Raw genomic sequence first — 14,935 nt, 5'->3', positions numbered from 1 at the left:
CTCAGATCAAAAAGATGACCCTGGGATCTATGCTTGTCAAGGCTTCAGTCATGGCACCTCTTGGTCAGGATGTTGTAAAAACCATCCCTATTTTTGGCAGCCTGTGTCCCTCCCATATTTAAGATCCAAGTGTTTCAACGAGCAAATAAGAATCAAAACACTCCTCTATGTATAGAGCTAAGACAGGAGAAAACACGTTCCTCTAGGGGCACTCCCACCTCTGCCAGGATCAGGTTAAACTGTTTCTCCAGGAGTGCACACTGGCCCCTGGGTCAACTGGGTCCTAAACAAACTCCCCCAAGATGAAATCCTAAGTTTTATGAGGATGTCTGATATTCCATGTGCCTCCTCAGGGTACATCTTTGTCGACATGTGGGTGCAAACAGCAACCCAGGGCCTCTAAATGCCTTGATAGCTGGTGCATGGGAAGTGCTTGTCTGTTAGGATACTCCATTCACGTACATAAATCAAGCAAAGCTCAGCATTGGACAAGTTCTTTCAACTTCTTACTAGAACTAGAAGATCTAATTAGATGGGGATTCCATCTGGGGAACATCTGACAAATATTTGCCTGGGGTCAGTCAGATGCTGCTGGATATTTCTTTGGACAAACTCTTTACCCTGTGGGGTGTGGCTGCTCATGAACATAGGATTAGACATCTTCCTCTCACCTTAGGAATGATAGCTAGAGAAACGGCCCAAGCCTTAGCTTCTGCGGCAGAGAGCATTGGATTCTTTGGCTAAAGTAGTGTTAGATAACCGAGTTGCTCTAGATGACGTGGTAGCTGAGCAAGGAGGTGTTTGAGCTGTTGCAAACTCCTCCTGTTGTGTCTGTGTTAATGCCTCTTCAGGGGTTGAAACTCACATGGATAAAATTACACAACCGGCAACTTGGCTCCAACAAGTGTCACCCCAAGAACCTGGCTTTGATCTCATGAGAAATATCTTCTCATGAACCCCAGCAGGAATAAGGTCGACGCTTGAACGGTTGCTTAAATGAGGTCTAATTATTTCATGTTTGTTGAGATGTGTTTCTTCTTGTCAAACTCTGTATTTGTTCTGTGCCCTGTATCCTTAAACACACACCCTCAAAGCATCCGATGACTATTCAAGGTAAAGGCCCAGACACTGGGAGCCCTGGATATTTGCAATTAAAGACAAAGGAATTTCATTCCTTGAAGCCCAAGTCTGCGCCCCTAACCAGCAGGAAGTAGCTAGAATGGATGTCGCTACTCAGGATGAGGAATGGACAAAGAAAGGGGGGTATTTGTTAACATCACTGACCAAACCAGACTGGCCCTCTTGTTTCCTATTGTATCAATAATAAAATGTCAATGTTGTTTTGCAGGAGCATTGAGCAAAATCTGCCAGTCACATAGCTGGAGCATGCTGAGAAGATGGAACCCTTGTCCTCAGATGACCTTGAGCCTCTTAGAAACCAGGGGTCCCCTAACTATAGAACTCAGTGTGCAGAGAAAGCCGTGTGGGGACCCTCATGAGAGGGGAAGGGTCCCTTGATTTGTAGCAATCCAGACTTACAAGACTCTTACACACCCGCCACCCATCAGATTCCGTCAAGCTAGTATTCTACATGACCCCTCCCTCTGCTGACTCTACAAAGTCTGTCCCTGCTTCAGCTGGGGAGACAGCTTTGACCCTTGGCTCCTGGCTCCGTGTTTGTCGACCTTGCAATGAAGCTCTTTCTTCTCTCAAGTCAGCCGTGTAGTATTGGCTTCTCTATGCATCGGGCAGCAAGCCCTTGCTCAGTAACACCCACATCCTCACCAGCACCAGCCATTTTCTGCTCTTCTGCCCTCTGCCCGGGGACCAGGAGCTGACTGGGTCCTTTGGTTGTTTTCCTCTCTCTGCCCCTGAGCTGGAGGCTCCCTTCACAAGCAGAGCGCACACTCACTCCAGAACCGCTCGTCCAGCTCCTCTGTCCCTGTGGGTCTTTTGTGTCTCTGGCCTGAGAGCTTTCCAGGGGCTGATGAAAATGCTAGAAATATCAACTGAATGGTTGCAACATGCTGGAAAAATGGCCAACTGAAAACTAATAACAGTTGGGTTCAATCGGTATAGAATACAACTTCATGCCAACCAGGCAGCCCCAGTGCAGCGCCTCCTATGATTTCTACCTGATGAGGAAGGTGGTGCATTGGAATATGGCAGATGTGATGCCAACGCGGCTGGGGGCGGGCATGTGTGCACAGTCCTGGCCGCATACTCGGCATGGTGAGAGGAAGGCAGGGTGAGTAACAATGTGACCCTGGAGCCCTCCTTGGGTTCCAATCCTGGCTCTAGGCACTTTTGGCTTGTGACTCACACAAGTGACTTTAGCCTTCTCTGCCTCAGTTTGTTTCTCTGTAAAATAGGGGCAGTGACAGTATCTATCTCAGAGGGGTTTTGTGAAAATGTAATGTTGAGATCTTTTTGGTTTTGTTTCGTTTTTTTTTCAGATTGAGTATAGTTTCTTATTTCGTCAAGAATATGGAGCCCCTGCACCATGCCCAGACCTTTGCTGGGTTGGGTCTGGGGACACGGTGGTGACAACAGCCCTGGTCCTGTCCTTCTGGGGCTCACTTTCCAGTGGGGGAAACAGACCTCTCCCCAGACGGTGATGACCCAGGGTGAGCAGGGCTGGTATGGAGGTGCTTGACCCAGCCTGGAGGTCAAGGAGGGGCCATCAAAGCTGAGACTTGGAGGGTGGGCATTGGGTCTGAGTCTAGCTCGTACCGACCCTTGTTCTCCTCCAGATCCCTTTCCCTGATCCTTTGACAATGTGATAAACAGCTCCTGTGTGCATGGCCATGAATCAATCCAGTGCCTTCTCTTGGGGAGCCCAGCCAGGGAAGAGCACAGCAGGGCCATAGCCCCAGGCTGGGGTCCACTGCGGTTCTCCACTTCCTGTCTGTGTGAACTTGCACGAGTGACTTCACCTCTCTGGGCCTCAAAGCCCTCGTGAAATTAATGGGGCCCAGCTCCAAGATTCTTGCAAGGATGCTTTTGAGATCGGGAAGTTCCAAATCCTCAGCGCAGAGCAAGTGGAGATGCTCCACACATGAGTCTCTCCCTCTCTTCCCTAAAGGCGCGACCCCCACCCTGTCCCATGGCCCCCGCACCACAGCAAAGAAGCTCTCAGAATTCTCTACAGGATTTTTATTGCGGGTTGGGGGTGGAGGGGACGTGGGATGTCCTGTGGGAAGTCTTCGACACAGAGGCTGGGGATGTGGGAAATTTCAGAGCCTTTGCTGGGCCTCTGTCTGGGGCACAGCCTTGGAGGAGAGGGGCGGATCCTGCTTGGGTGGGGGCGTGGCGGGTGGATCCTGCTTGGGTGGGCGGGTAAGAGGGGCAGTCTCCTCGTGTGGAGGGGGAATGAGGCCTTTTCCATCCGGAATATTTTTGATTATCTTTGATGCCACTTTCCTGTAGAGAGAGACGGGGAGAGGTCATTGTGTTTTGCCCCAATCCCGCCCCTGCCCTGACTCCCTGCTCTCTTTCTTCCCCCACGACAACATGGAGAACCCTGGGCTGGGCGGCCCCACTTCTGTGCCTGTTTCCCAGAGGGACCAGAGCTCCTTGAAGTCAGAACGCTTCATGCTGGCCTGTCTCTCAAGGCCTGCCCTCTCTGCCCCACGCCCAATCTTGCCCTCACTGTCCCCTGTCCCCTGATGATTCAAGGGCACTTTCCAGCTGCCCGCCCTTTGCCCAGGCTGTTCTCTTGGCCTAGAATGCCACTCTCGCCTTGACTATGTGCACATCTTCCTGCCTCAGGGCCTTTGCACTCCCTGTCCACAGGGAACATTCTCCCCACATTCCTAGCCCCTGCTGCATTTTCCTTCATTCAGATCTCAACTGAAAGTGTCACTCTTCAGGGCAGACCCAGTCGCCCTGTCTACAAGAGCCCCTCCCCTGGCTGTTCCCTGGTTGTTCTGCCCACCCTGCTTATTCTCTTCTCAGTGCTGCGCTCCCTCTGGGCTCCTCTCCTGGAACTCCCTGGTTCATGGACTGTTCCCCTCAATCTCCCGCCCCCGAAAGGCAGCTCCCGGTGAGCTGTGACTTCGTCCTGTTCATCACTCTCATTCCCCACATGGACCAGGTCCTGGCCCTGAGCCGATGCTCAATGAATATTTGTTCAGGAACGAATGCTTTCCTAACTCCTCAGACAGAGCCACTGTGGGCAGAACACCATGGAGCGTCCACACTGTGCCAGGCCCCACGCAGTCCTCCAGGTCCTTCCCCTCAGAAGCCCCCATGGCACAGATGGAGAAACTGCGGCTCCTGATGTCATAGGAGGAGAGGGTCTGCCCCAGCCTGTGCCCCAAGTCTGTGCAGCCCCAGCTTGGGCCTGTCCCCACCACCCGGGGCCATCTCCACATGAGCCTGGACAGAGTCAGGAACCTGTCCCTGAAGTCTGAGCACCCAGAGAGCCAGCTGTGTGACCGCAGGGACCTTGTCACCCTCCCCAGCATCAGTTTTCCCGGTGTCTTCACCCATGCACCCAGCCCACCCGGGCCCGGGAAGGGGACTAACCAGGTCGCTGAAGCTCCGTTCTTCTTGTTGATGTCGTGGATGATGTGTTTCACGATCTCCTTCCCCAGGTGCTTTCCAACCTTCTTCAACCCCCCCCAGATGACGTCGATGACGCCGTCCGGCTCTAGGTCCGCCTGGGCTGGCTCTAGGTCTGCCTGTGCTGGGGCTCGGCCTGTGAAGGAGACGGGGAGTGTGCAAACATTTCGGTATTGGGAGACCTCCCGATGAGCGTCAGGGATGGGAAAGGAGGTCCAGGAACGGGATTCTTGGGGCTCCTGGTGTTAAAATGACAGGGGAGGGTAGTGGAGCCCCAGGTGGGTCTCAAGCTGCTGGGAATTGCTTTCTCTCCCCCTGGACACACCCCGCCCACGCTTCCACTCTGTAAGAGCAAGACAACCACCCTGGAAGGGTGGGGATCACTACGTCATCCGTTGCTGGGGTTCCCCAGGGCAGACTTCCCACCTGCTGGACCACCCCTTAGAGAACCTGAGACCCAGCTGATGGGATGTGGAGGGGATGGGGGTGATGAATGGACGACAGGAGAAGCCAGGCACATAAGGGGCCGCAGTGCTCTCCAGGGTCCTCTGAGCCTGGACCCCATGCCCAGGGCCAGCTTCGCACTTCCAAGTCTGAAACTCCCAGGGTCTCCTCTCCTCTTTTACCTTCACACACCATCCACAGAGCCACCAACAGGACCGGGAGCGACAGAGCAAGCCTCATGGCTGGTGAGGGGGCTCTGGAGGCAGAAGCGGGGATGGGGTCATCAGTGACACCCCATATCCCTCCCCCAGGTCCCTCCCGGGAAGTCAGTGAGCACCTACCTGGACCACAGAGGGACAGGACAGGTGAGCTCCCAGCTGGACCAGTGAGGGCCAGGTGAGATGAGTGAGCCTGGCCTGTCCTGGGCCTTTATTAGGCTGCGGAGGGGTGGGGCAGGTCCACTTTCCTCCACCTGGGCCTCCCCTGGGCATGCCTCCGAGTGTCCTCTCACCTTTCAATTTGGGCCCCTCGCTGATGGCAGCGGGTCAGGTGGGGCGCAGGCAAGACCCTTTGGCCCGAAGCCTGTGGCTGTCCATTGCCCACATCTCCAAATCTCCCTGACTGTGGGGCCCTGCACCTGCTCCAGCCCCTTCCCCCTCAGGGGGCAGTCTCCACCTCCCCTACTGATGCAGGCCCTGCTCCCAGACTCAGGGCCTCTCCCTCTCCCTCTGGGTAGCTCAGGGACTCAGTTCACCCTGGACCCCGGCCCTCTTCCATCCCACCACTTCTTCACAAGCCTCTTCAGCCCAAACAGCTCCCGCTCCACGTCTCTGGGCTCACGCAGTTGCCCCACACTCCTACTCCCTGCAGGGCCCCCCCATCTCACTCTCAGACTCGCCCTTCACGCCCCACAACTTGCATCTGGAGCACCCAGGCCTCCCTCCCTGCTCTCTGGGTCTGAACCTCACAGCCCCCTCTCTCCCTTTTGGAGAGGGGTCTTTCCAGCCTGTCTGAACTGCAAAACCTGCGCTGCAAGGCTCCCAGTGTGGGCCCCACCATCCTTCCCCCAGGCCCCCTCTTCCATTGCTCCTGCATCTCCAAGTCTGCAGGGCCCTGTAAACCCTCCATCTGCTGTTCGTCACCCTCTCAGGCCCCTCCTGGCACCCGGGTCCCCAGCTCCCCTCCCTCCACCCCATCTGCTTCTCAGGGCTGGATCCAGGGCTTCCTCCCTCCTCTCAGCCGCCTTTGACCCCCAGTGATCCCTGGCAGCTGGGAGAAGGGTGGCCCAGGATCCAGACTCTAGCTTGGCTGACCTTGTTTCCCCACCACCAAGTGTCAGTCTGGAGATGAGAGGAGATGGTTTGAAAGGGACACACAGACACTACCCTGGCAGCGCTGCAACACCCCTCTGGCCAGCCCTGCACTTCTGGTCTCTGTCAGCCACACTGCTGTCTTCCCAGACATCCGCCTCCCTGGTGAGCCCAGCAGTCCCCAGACATGCACCCAAAGTCAGCTCCGTTCCCTGTCCTGACCCAAAAGAAGAGAAAAACAAGTTGGCTTTTCCAGTCTCATCTGCATCCCAGCTATTGGGGTTTCTGTTCACAGATGGGGAAACTGAGGCACAGCCAAGAGCATTCAGTGGCTCAGTGAATGGTTAGGTGGGTGGAGGCATCTTAGTCCTTCCCATTCCCAGACCTCTGGCTATCTCTCTGCCTCCCCGCCAGTGTCAGATTCCTCCCCACAGCACCCCTGCCAGCCTGTGTTTTCCGAAGTTCCGTGCCCAGCCCCTGATCCACGTCTTGACCTGACTGGGGCTGAGGTGAGGCGGGACAGCTCTGTCTGCTCAGACGTCGTCGTATGTGAGGATTCAGAATTCATCTCTTCAAACAAGAGACGTGGCTGGTGACACCTCTTTCCCTGACACCTGGGGAAACAGGCTCAGAGGAGTGTCCCCAGCTCCAGGGCACACTGTGATCTGTGGAATGCTGAGCTGGGGCCAGGCCCTGGCCTCTGAGCCCACTGACCCTTTCCCTGCTCACTGGGCTCTGGGTGAGTCAGGTGGGAGAGGGGAGCCGCCTCCACAGAGGCACCCAAAGCAGGGCCAGGGAAAGCCCTCGTGGTGCAGAGGGTGCCGGAGAGAAAGCAGGCACAGGGGTGGGGAGAATGCAACCTGGCCTGGGAGTCATGAGCGCCAGCTTGGCCCGTCCCATGCGGTGGGACCCCTGCTCCCCTCCTCTGAGCTCTGAGGGCGTGGGAGAGGAGAGGCTGGTGGCTCCCAGCTCCAGCCCTGGCTTCTCTAGTGTCAGCTCCCAGCTCCATCTCTGAGCCCTGACCTCCATTGGAGGTACTGACCCTCCCAGGGTGGGCCTCTCCTTCTCCCTGCAGCCTGGACTCCGCACCCACTGGGCTTGTCGGGATAGACAAGAGGTCCACAATCCAGCTGGAGGAGGGAAGGAGGGAGACTGAGGGCAGAGGACAGGAAGGACCTGCTCAGAGGGAAGAGACTTGCTACCTGAGAGGGAGGGAGAAAGGCAGAGGAACCAGGAACAGCAGAATGGTGGACAAGACGAGCCTGGAGGAGGGAGCGTGAAGGGAAAAAAGAAACAGGCAGGGTCGGGGGGCCAGAGAACCAGCAGGTGGAAGAGAGGACAGAGAGTGGTGGAAGGAAACAGAACCCAGAAAAATGAAGTCTCTTGGGGACACCAGGTCAGCAGACAGAAGGAGCAGAATCAGGTAAGACGACAGGGACAATGGCATCGGGAAAGTGGCCTCACCATGACAGTGGTCTCCGGTCTTTTGAGTCACAACAACCCTCTAAACAGGTATTGTGAAGCTGAGATAGGAGGGAAGAGTGTGAGCGGCTGAGCTCCATGATGGAGGGAGACACAGAGAGGAATTTGCCAGAGACGGGGAGAGCTGAGAACAGTCAGAGAGAGGCAAGGCCGGGAGCTACAATGGAGAAAGGAAGCAAGAAATGAAGAGAGACCCCTAAGAGCTGGTGAGTGGGACAGAAAGAAATAACAAACAACCCCGGAAGGAACATCCTCTTCTATCTCCCCGTATGTCTCTCTGGCCCCTGCATTGTACCCTGTTTGGGATGCCAAGAACACAGGACACACAAGAGCTTCGTGTCACTAGGAACAGCCAGGGTGGTCTTCATTCCAGTGACCCAGCCCAAAATCCTTAGCAGTGTATGCAGCTTCCCAGGTGCCCACGTAACAATCCCATCATGGACCAAACCGTCCTGTCCCTCTTGTATCCTACTGCATCCATAATGAAATGTCAGCCTTGTTTTGCAGGACCAATGAGCAAAGCCTGCAAGTCACACAGCTGGCACATGCTCAGAAGATGGAACCCTTGTCCTCAGGTGACCTGGAGCCACCTAGGAAGCAAAAGTTCCTTAACTGTGGAACTCAATGTGCAGAGAAAGTGGTGTGGGCAGCCTCACGAGAAGGGAGGGGTCCCTTGATGGGTAGCAATCCCGACTTCTAAGATTGTGACACTCCTGCCCTCCAATCACATTCTGCCAAGCTAGTATTCTGCATAACCACGCCCTGTCCCAACTCCATAAAGTCCGTGCCTGCTTCAGCTCTGGGAGACAGATTTGAGCCCTGCCTGCTGTCTCCTTGCTTGTCATCCTTGCAATAAAGCTCTTTCTTCTCTCCAAAGCCGGTGCCGTAGTATTGGCTTCTCCAACCATCGGGCAGTGAGCGCTTGCTCAGTAACCAATTGGTGACCACAAAGGGACTTTTGTTCTCTTGCCCACCAGGCCAAAGCTTGGTGGCTGCTCAGCAGGGCGCTGGTCCTCGTTATTGACCCTGAGCAACCCCCAGGCTGTTTGAGTCTGGAGGGTCAACTTTGGGCTCTTGCTTCCCCAGGGCAGCACCACCAGCTCTTTCTGTTACTTTCACTCTTGAGAGAAGATGACATTTGTGGATCAAGATGTCTTTGGTTGAGTAATCTTAAGAAAGTGACTGTGCTTTACCTCATCTTCTCATTTGAGGCCCTGGAAATATAAATTTGACTTGTATTTTAGGAAATCCTGGCGAGCTGAGTCGCAAGTCTTCGGCTTGCATCTGGGATAATTAGAGACAGGATAAATGGTTCACTCGGAGTTACTCCAGGTAATCTGGTCCTGAGTACTCTTGGTAATCTGGTTCTGAGTGCTCCTGGTAATCTGGCTACAATCCTAATCTATGCTATATGCAGAATTGCATTGTGCATTATTGTGTATTAATGCTGTTTGTCTAATTTGAATTGGTTGTTTAGGGACTGAGTTCTGGGTGACCGCAAGAAACTCTCTTTACGAATTAATTTGAGGACGGTCTTCTGACTCTGAAGAAGAGAGGCCGTGTTCCCTCCAGTCCCTCTGGATGGTCCCAGGTGACGAGGGTTTTGTGGAGGTGTCGGGGCATCTGCCTGTACAGGTAATGACCTCATAGGGAAGACCCCCCAAATATACCTCGCCAAAACTTCCCTGTTCATAGGGAAGCGCCCGACAGTGGCCCTGTCCACGGCTTAGTCACCTAAACTCTGTGGGTGTTGGAACAGGTACAGGAAACAGCTGACCCCTTGGTCATTCTCCGGGGAGTTGTTCCTGCAAGCACCACACTGTCAGAATGTGAACCTCATCCCTAGAGAGACCTTGTTTGTTGCAGTCACCTGGGAGAAAATGGGAAATGTAGATGACCCACCCCATGGAAGCCCTTTGGGACACATTCTTCAAAATTGGGTGATGCTCACTTATAAGCCCATGAAGAAAAAGAAAATGATTTTCTTTTATAAGACAAGCTGGCCCCAAGACTCATTGGGTCAGATGAGGTGTGGCCTGAGAATAGGTCTTTGAACTGTGAGACTATCTTGCAATTAGACCTATTCTGTAAAAGGGAAGAGAAAGGGGATGAGATCCCTTGTGTGCAATCTTTGCTGTCTTGATCTGAAAAAAGAAAGGGATATGAGCTCATGATTCAGAGGGAGGATGCACGGAAGAAACCCTATCCGTCCAGAATCAAAGTCAGAGGATGACCTTGCCCTTGCCCATTTGTTGTGTCCTACAGCACCTCCACCGCATGCTGGAGGCACAGTTGGAGATGACCAGGAAGGACATAATGACCCCCCTGATGCCGCTGGTTTGACCCAGTACCCACTTTGTCTAATAGAAAGGAATGGTCACCCCTCCTCATACCCATTGGGGTCCTCAGTTCGACACAGAGAATGTTCCACAGCAGGCAGGCAAATTCAAGTTATGGCAAGTTCCTCACCAAGGCCAGCCCAGAGGGTTTCTGTAGGTGCATTCCCCCTTTTCCACTTTGGACATATACAATTGGAAAAACAACATGTCTGCCTACCGAGATGATCCCCCACAGAGGGAAAGTTTGTTTACGTCCATATTTGCTACTCTGACCAACTGCGCCGACGTTCAGGCCCTCATGGACATCCTCCTCACCCCAGAGGAAGGGGGGATGATACTGGACAGAGCTCATCAGGAGGCCAAGAGACTCCATGAGTCACAACTTAGCAACTCAATCAGGGCTCCAGCGGTAGAGGCCCTGCCCGGGGTTGAGCCAGGCTGGGACTCCGATGACCCCAGAGAGTGGTCAAGTTGAAAGCATCACAAAGCATGTTTAATAACTGGACTGCAGGAGGGGGGTGTAAAGCCAAAGAGCCTAAATAAGGTCCAGGAGGTGCAATAGAGTCCAAAAGAAAGCCCTTCGACCTCTTAGTGAAAGTCTTTGAAGCCTCCAGAAGGTATACTGACATTGACCTGGGACATCTGGGCCACGTGAGGCTAATCAGTATGACTTTTATCATCAAAGCGCCCCAGATATAAGGAAACATTTACAAAGACTAGAAGGGGGATTAGGGATGCTGATGTCACAGCTGTTTGAGGTTGCCTTTACAGTGTGTAACAGTGGGACCAGATACCAGAAAGACACAAACAACGGGAGATGAGACAGCAGGCTGCCCTGCTCACTGTAGCAATCAGTGGGAATCAACCAAAACCACAACCATCCGCAGCAAGAGGCAGAAGACCATGTGTAAGACCCTCTGAGTCCCCTTCTTCCAATCATCCTGGGCACGTGACTTGGGGACTAGACAACGTGCCTATTGCAAGCAGGAAGCCCATTGGAAAAGGGGTGTCCCAGTCATTCTCAGAAGGTGAGAAAGGAAACTGTGTGCCTGGTGAGCAGATGCTCCAATTTGCCGACAGTCACCAAGAATGAAGGGGCCCGCGGCTTTCTCTAGACTCCACCAGCATCACTGACATTTCCCACAAGGAACCCTGGGTGACAACTGCTGTGGGGAAAAGACTTGTAGACTTTCTAATTGACACCGGAGCTACTTATGTTGTTCAACCCCAGGCAGGCCACCCCCTCCCTCAAGACCACGTCCATTCCTGGTGAATCTGGGGAATTCTCTCGTACACGTTTCCTACAATCACTCAAGTGTCACGTAGGGAAAACATACCTAAAGCACAGCTGTCTGTATTGCCCGAGTGCCCAACTCCATTGTGGGGGTGAGATCCACTAACCAAATGAAATGCCCAAGTGACTTTCTGACCAGAGAAAGTAGACATTAATGTGCCCCCAGATCACTCCTGTGCCCACCATGCCACCATGTTGCAACTGGGAGACGAGCCTCGATCAGGAGTCCCCGGAAAACTTCTAGAAAGACAAGAGCAGGTGTTTGGGCCAACGGGAAGTGTGGAGGAGCCAAGAAGGCTGATCCAATGGTGGTAAAACTCTGCCCAGACGCCAGGGCTCAAAATTTAAGGCAATGCCCTTCACAGAGAAATGAGAAAGAGGGTATAAAGCCTCTGACAGCCACCTTCTCAAATGCCAATCAATCAGACTGTGTCGATTCCCATATAACACTCCCGTCCTACCAGTGCAAAAATCCGGGACCAGAGACAACCATTTTCTACAGAATTTGAGAGACTGTAACCAAATAGTAGAGGATACACATCAGGGGATGCCAAATCCTTATGCTCTGCTTACAACTTCATCTGGAGGCTTCTGCTGGTTTACAGTTCTGGACTTCAAGGATGCCTTTCACTGCATACCCCTAAGCCCTTTGTCTCAGGATCTCTTCCTCTTTGAATGGGAAGATCCAGAGACAAATGTAAAACAACGATATTGCTGGATGGTCCTCCCGCAAGGATTCCGAAATGCCCCCACGATCTTCGGGGAAGCCCCAGCCAAGGACGTAAGGCATCTCCAGTTATGTGAAGGAGTCTTACTCCAATACGTGGAGGACATACTGATTGCTGGTAAAAGTAAGGAATCTTCAGACCCAACTACGATCATTACTTTAAACTTTCTAGCAGAAAGGGGATATAAAATCTCCAAGGGGGAGGCACAAATTTCTCAACCAGCTCTAAGGACTTCAGGATCTGAGTCATTGAAAGGACACAGAAACTTATTACTGGACCGAAGGGAGGCACTAGCTGAGTTGACTGTCCCCAACAGCAGGAGACAGCTGTGAGGATTGTAGGGTTGGCTGGGTTTTGTTACATTTGGATCCCTCATTTAGGGCTTATGGGCAAACCGGTATATGAGACTCTTAAAGGAAATGACTATGAACCAATGAACTGGACTGCAGAACGCCACAAGGCGTTTTATATCGTCATGGAGAAGCTTCCAGTGGCCCCAGCACTTGGTCTCCCAGACGTTAAGAAACCATTTTCTTTTTGTGCATGAAAGACCAGGAGTGAGCGTAGCAGTGCTAACTCAGAATTTAGGTGCTGCCAGAAGGCAGTAGCTTATTTTTCAAAACAACAGGACATTGTAACTCAAGATGGCCAGTTTGCCTCCGGGCTGTGGCTGCAACGTGGAAACTTCTACAAGAGCCTGAAACATTTACCCTGGGTCAGCCTCCTACTATGCACCCTCACGTCGTGTGCTACTCCTGCTTGAAGAAAAAGGTGGATATTGGCCTCCTGCAGGGAGACTGGGCAAATATCACGCCATAATACAGGACAAGCCAAATGTAAACTGAAGGTGATGTCTCCCCTAAACCTGGACGCCCTGCTCCCCAGGATGACAGCAGAACCTGTCCACGGTTGTATACAAATGACTGAAGAAGTTCACTGTAGCAGCCCCGACCTGACTGCCCAGCCTTTGGAAAATCCGCATACGGAAATGTTGACTGATGGAGCATCTTCATGCACCGTGGACTCCAGGATGCTGAGTACACAGTGGTGACTCCTCAGGAAAACCCAGAAGCAGAAGCCCTCCCTCCAGGTCCGTCTGCCCAGAAGGCAGAGATCAGCCCTCTCGAGAGCCATGCACCTTGGAGCTAAGAGGAAGGTAACCATTTATACGATGCTCAGGATGCCTCCTCCATCGTGCATGACACATGGAGCCATATGGAAAGAGAGAGGGCTGCTAACTTTAAGAAGAAAAGACATCAAACACACGGAGGGGATACTGGCCCTGTTAGAATCTGTTCTGATGCTGGAAAAAGTGGCCATAGTACATTGCCTGGACCACCCAAACACTGATAGTTACATAGCTTCAGGACATAATTTGGCCAATCAGGCTGCAACATAGGCAGCCAGAACCCCAAACCCAGATCGTAAGGCCATAGCACTACTTCCCAGTGAAGATCTGTCTCTTTTAAGCCTCAATGCTCAGAAACGGATCTAGACAGAGCAGCTGAATGGGGACTGCATGCTCACTCTCGAGGCTTAGATGGTGATCCGTACCAAACCCCCAGAGCAGGCTGGATTTAGGATGAACAGGGACCAGTGCTTATACCCGGGCATTTAATGGAAGGAATTGTTACTCGTCTGCATCATGGAATCCATCATGGGAGGGATGCCACTTATCATCGGTTCCAAAAGTCTATGGTTGGGCCACAAATGCAAAGAACCGTCCAAAAGGTGGCACAAAGTTGCCTGAAAATGCCCGAAACAATCCCAAAAGCGGGCCACTTCAATTTATAAAAGGGGTTTTATAATTCAAATATAATTGAAATTGAACCCCAAGGAAAGCACCAGGAGATGATGGGCAAATAGACTTTACTGTTCTACCAAGAGCCGCGGGAAATTAGACCTATTTGCCGGTATTTCTCCATGTCTTCACAGGATGGGTGTAAGGTTTTCCATGCAGGACAGAAAAGGCTTTCCAAGTAACCAAGGAAATGGTCCCTTACTAATGGAAACGATCCCTGGCTTTGGGCTGCCTCTTTCCATTCAAAGCGATAATGGAGGAACTTTCACAGCCAAGGTAACACATGAGGTGTCCGCAGCCCTCGGAATACAATGAAACTTACACGCTTCACGGAGGCCTCAGTCTACGGGAAAGACTGGAAAGATGAACCAGACTTTAAAGAAAATAATTGCTAAAATATGCCAGGAAACCAAGTTAACATGGGAAAGGGTCTGGCCAGTTGCCCTGCCTGGGGGAAGAGCAGCCCCAAGAAGCAGGCTTCCATGGATCCCTTAAGAAAGGTGATGGGGGGACGCCCCCTTCAGACTCAGTGTTATTGCAGTGTTGCAAATGGTCATATTGTGAAGGAACTAGATACTCTAAAATGGGGACGGTCTCTAGGGGCTGCTGTGTCTGCTACACATAAATATGCTTCTACGCAATTCATGTTCCCCACTGGCGTTCCCCTGAGAAAACAGAGTGAGTGAGAATGTGACCCTGGAGCCCTCCTTGGGTTCAAATCCTGGCTCTACCCACATTTGCTATGTGTCTCACACAAGTGACTTTAGCCTGCTGTGCCTCAGTTTCTTCCTCTGTAAAATAAGGACAGGGCCAGCATCTACCACAGAGGGGTTCTGTGAAAATGTAACGTTTAGGTTTTGGGTGGTGTTCTTTCTTTGCAATTTAGTATAATTCCTCATTTCATCAAGTTTTATTGAGGGCCTGCACCATGCCCAGACCTGTGCTGGGCTGAATCTGGGGACACAGTGGTG

This window comes from Equus caballus, chromosome 10 (genome assembly GCF_041296265.1).
Source record: "Equus caballus isolate H_3958 breed thoroughbred chromosome 10, TB-T2T, whole genome shotgun sequence".
Taxonomy (NCBI): Eukaryota; Metazoa; Chordata; class Mammalia; order Perissodactyla; family Equidae; genus Equus; species Equus caballus.
This window is presented reverse-complemented; position numbering follows the sequence as displayed.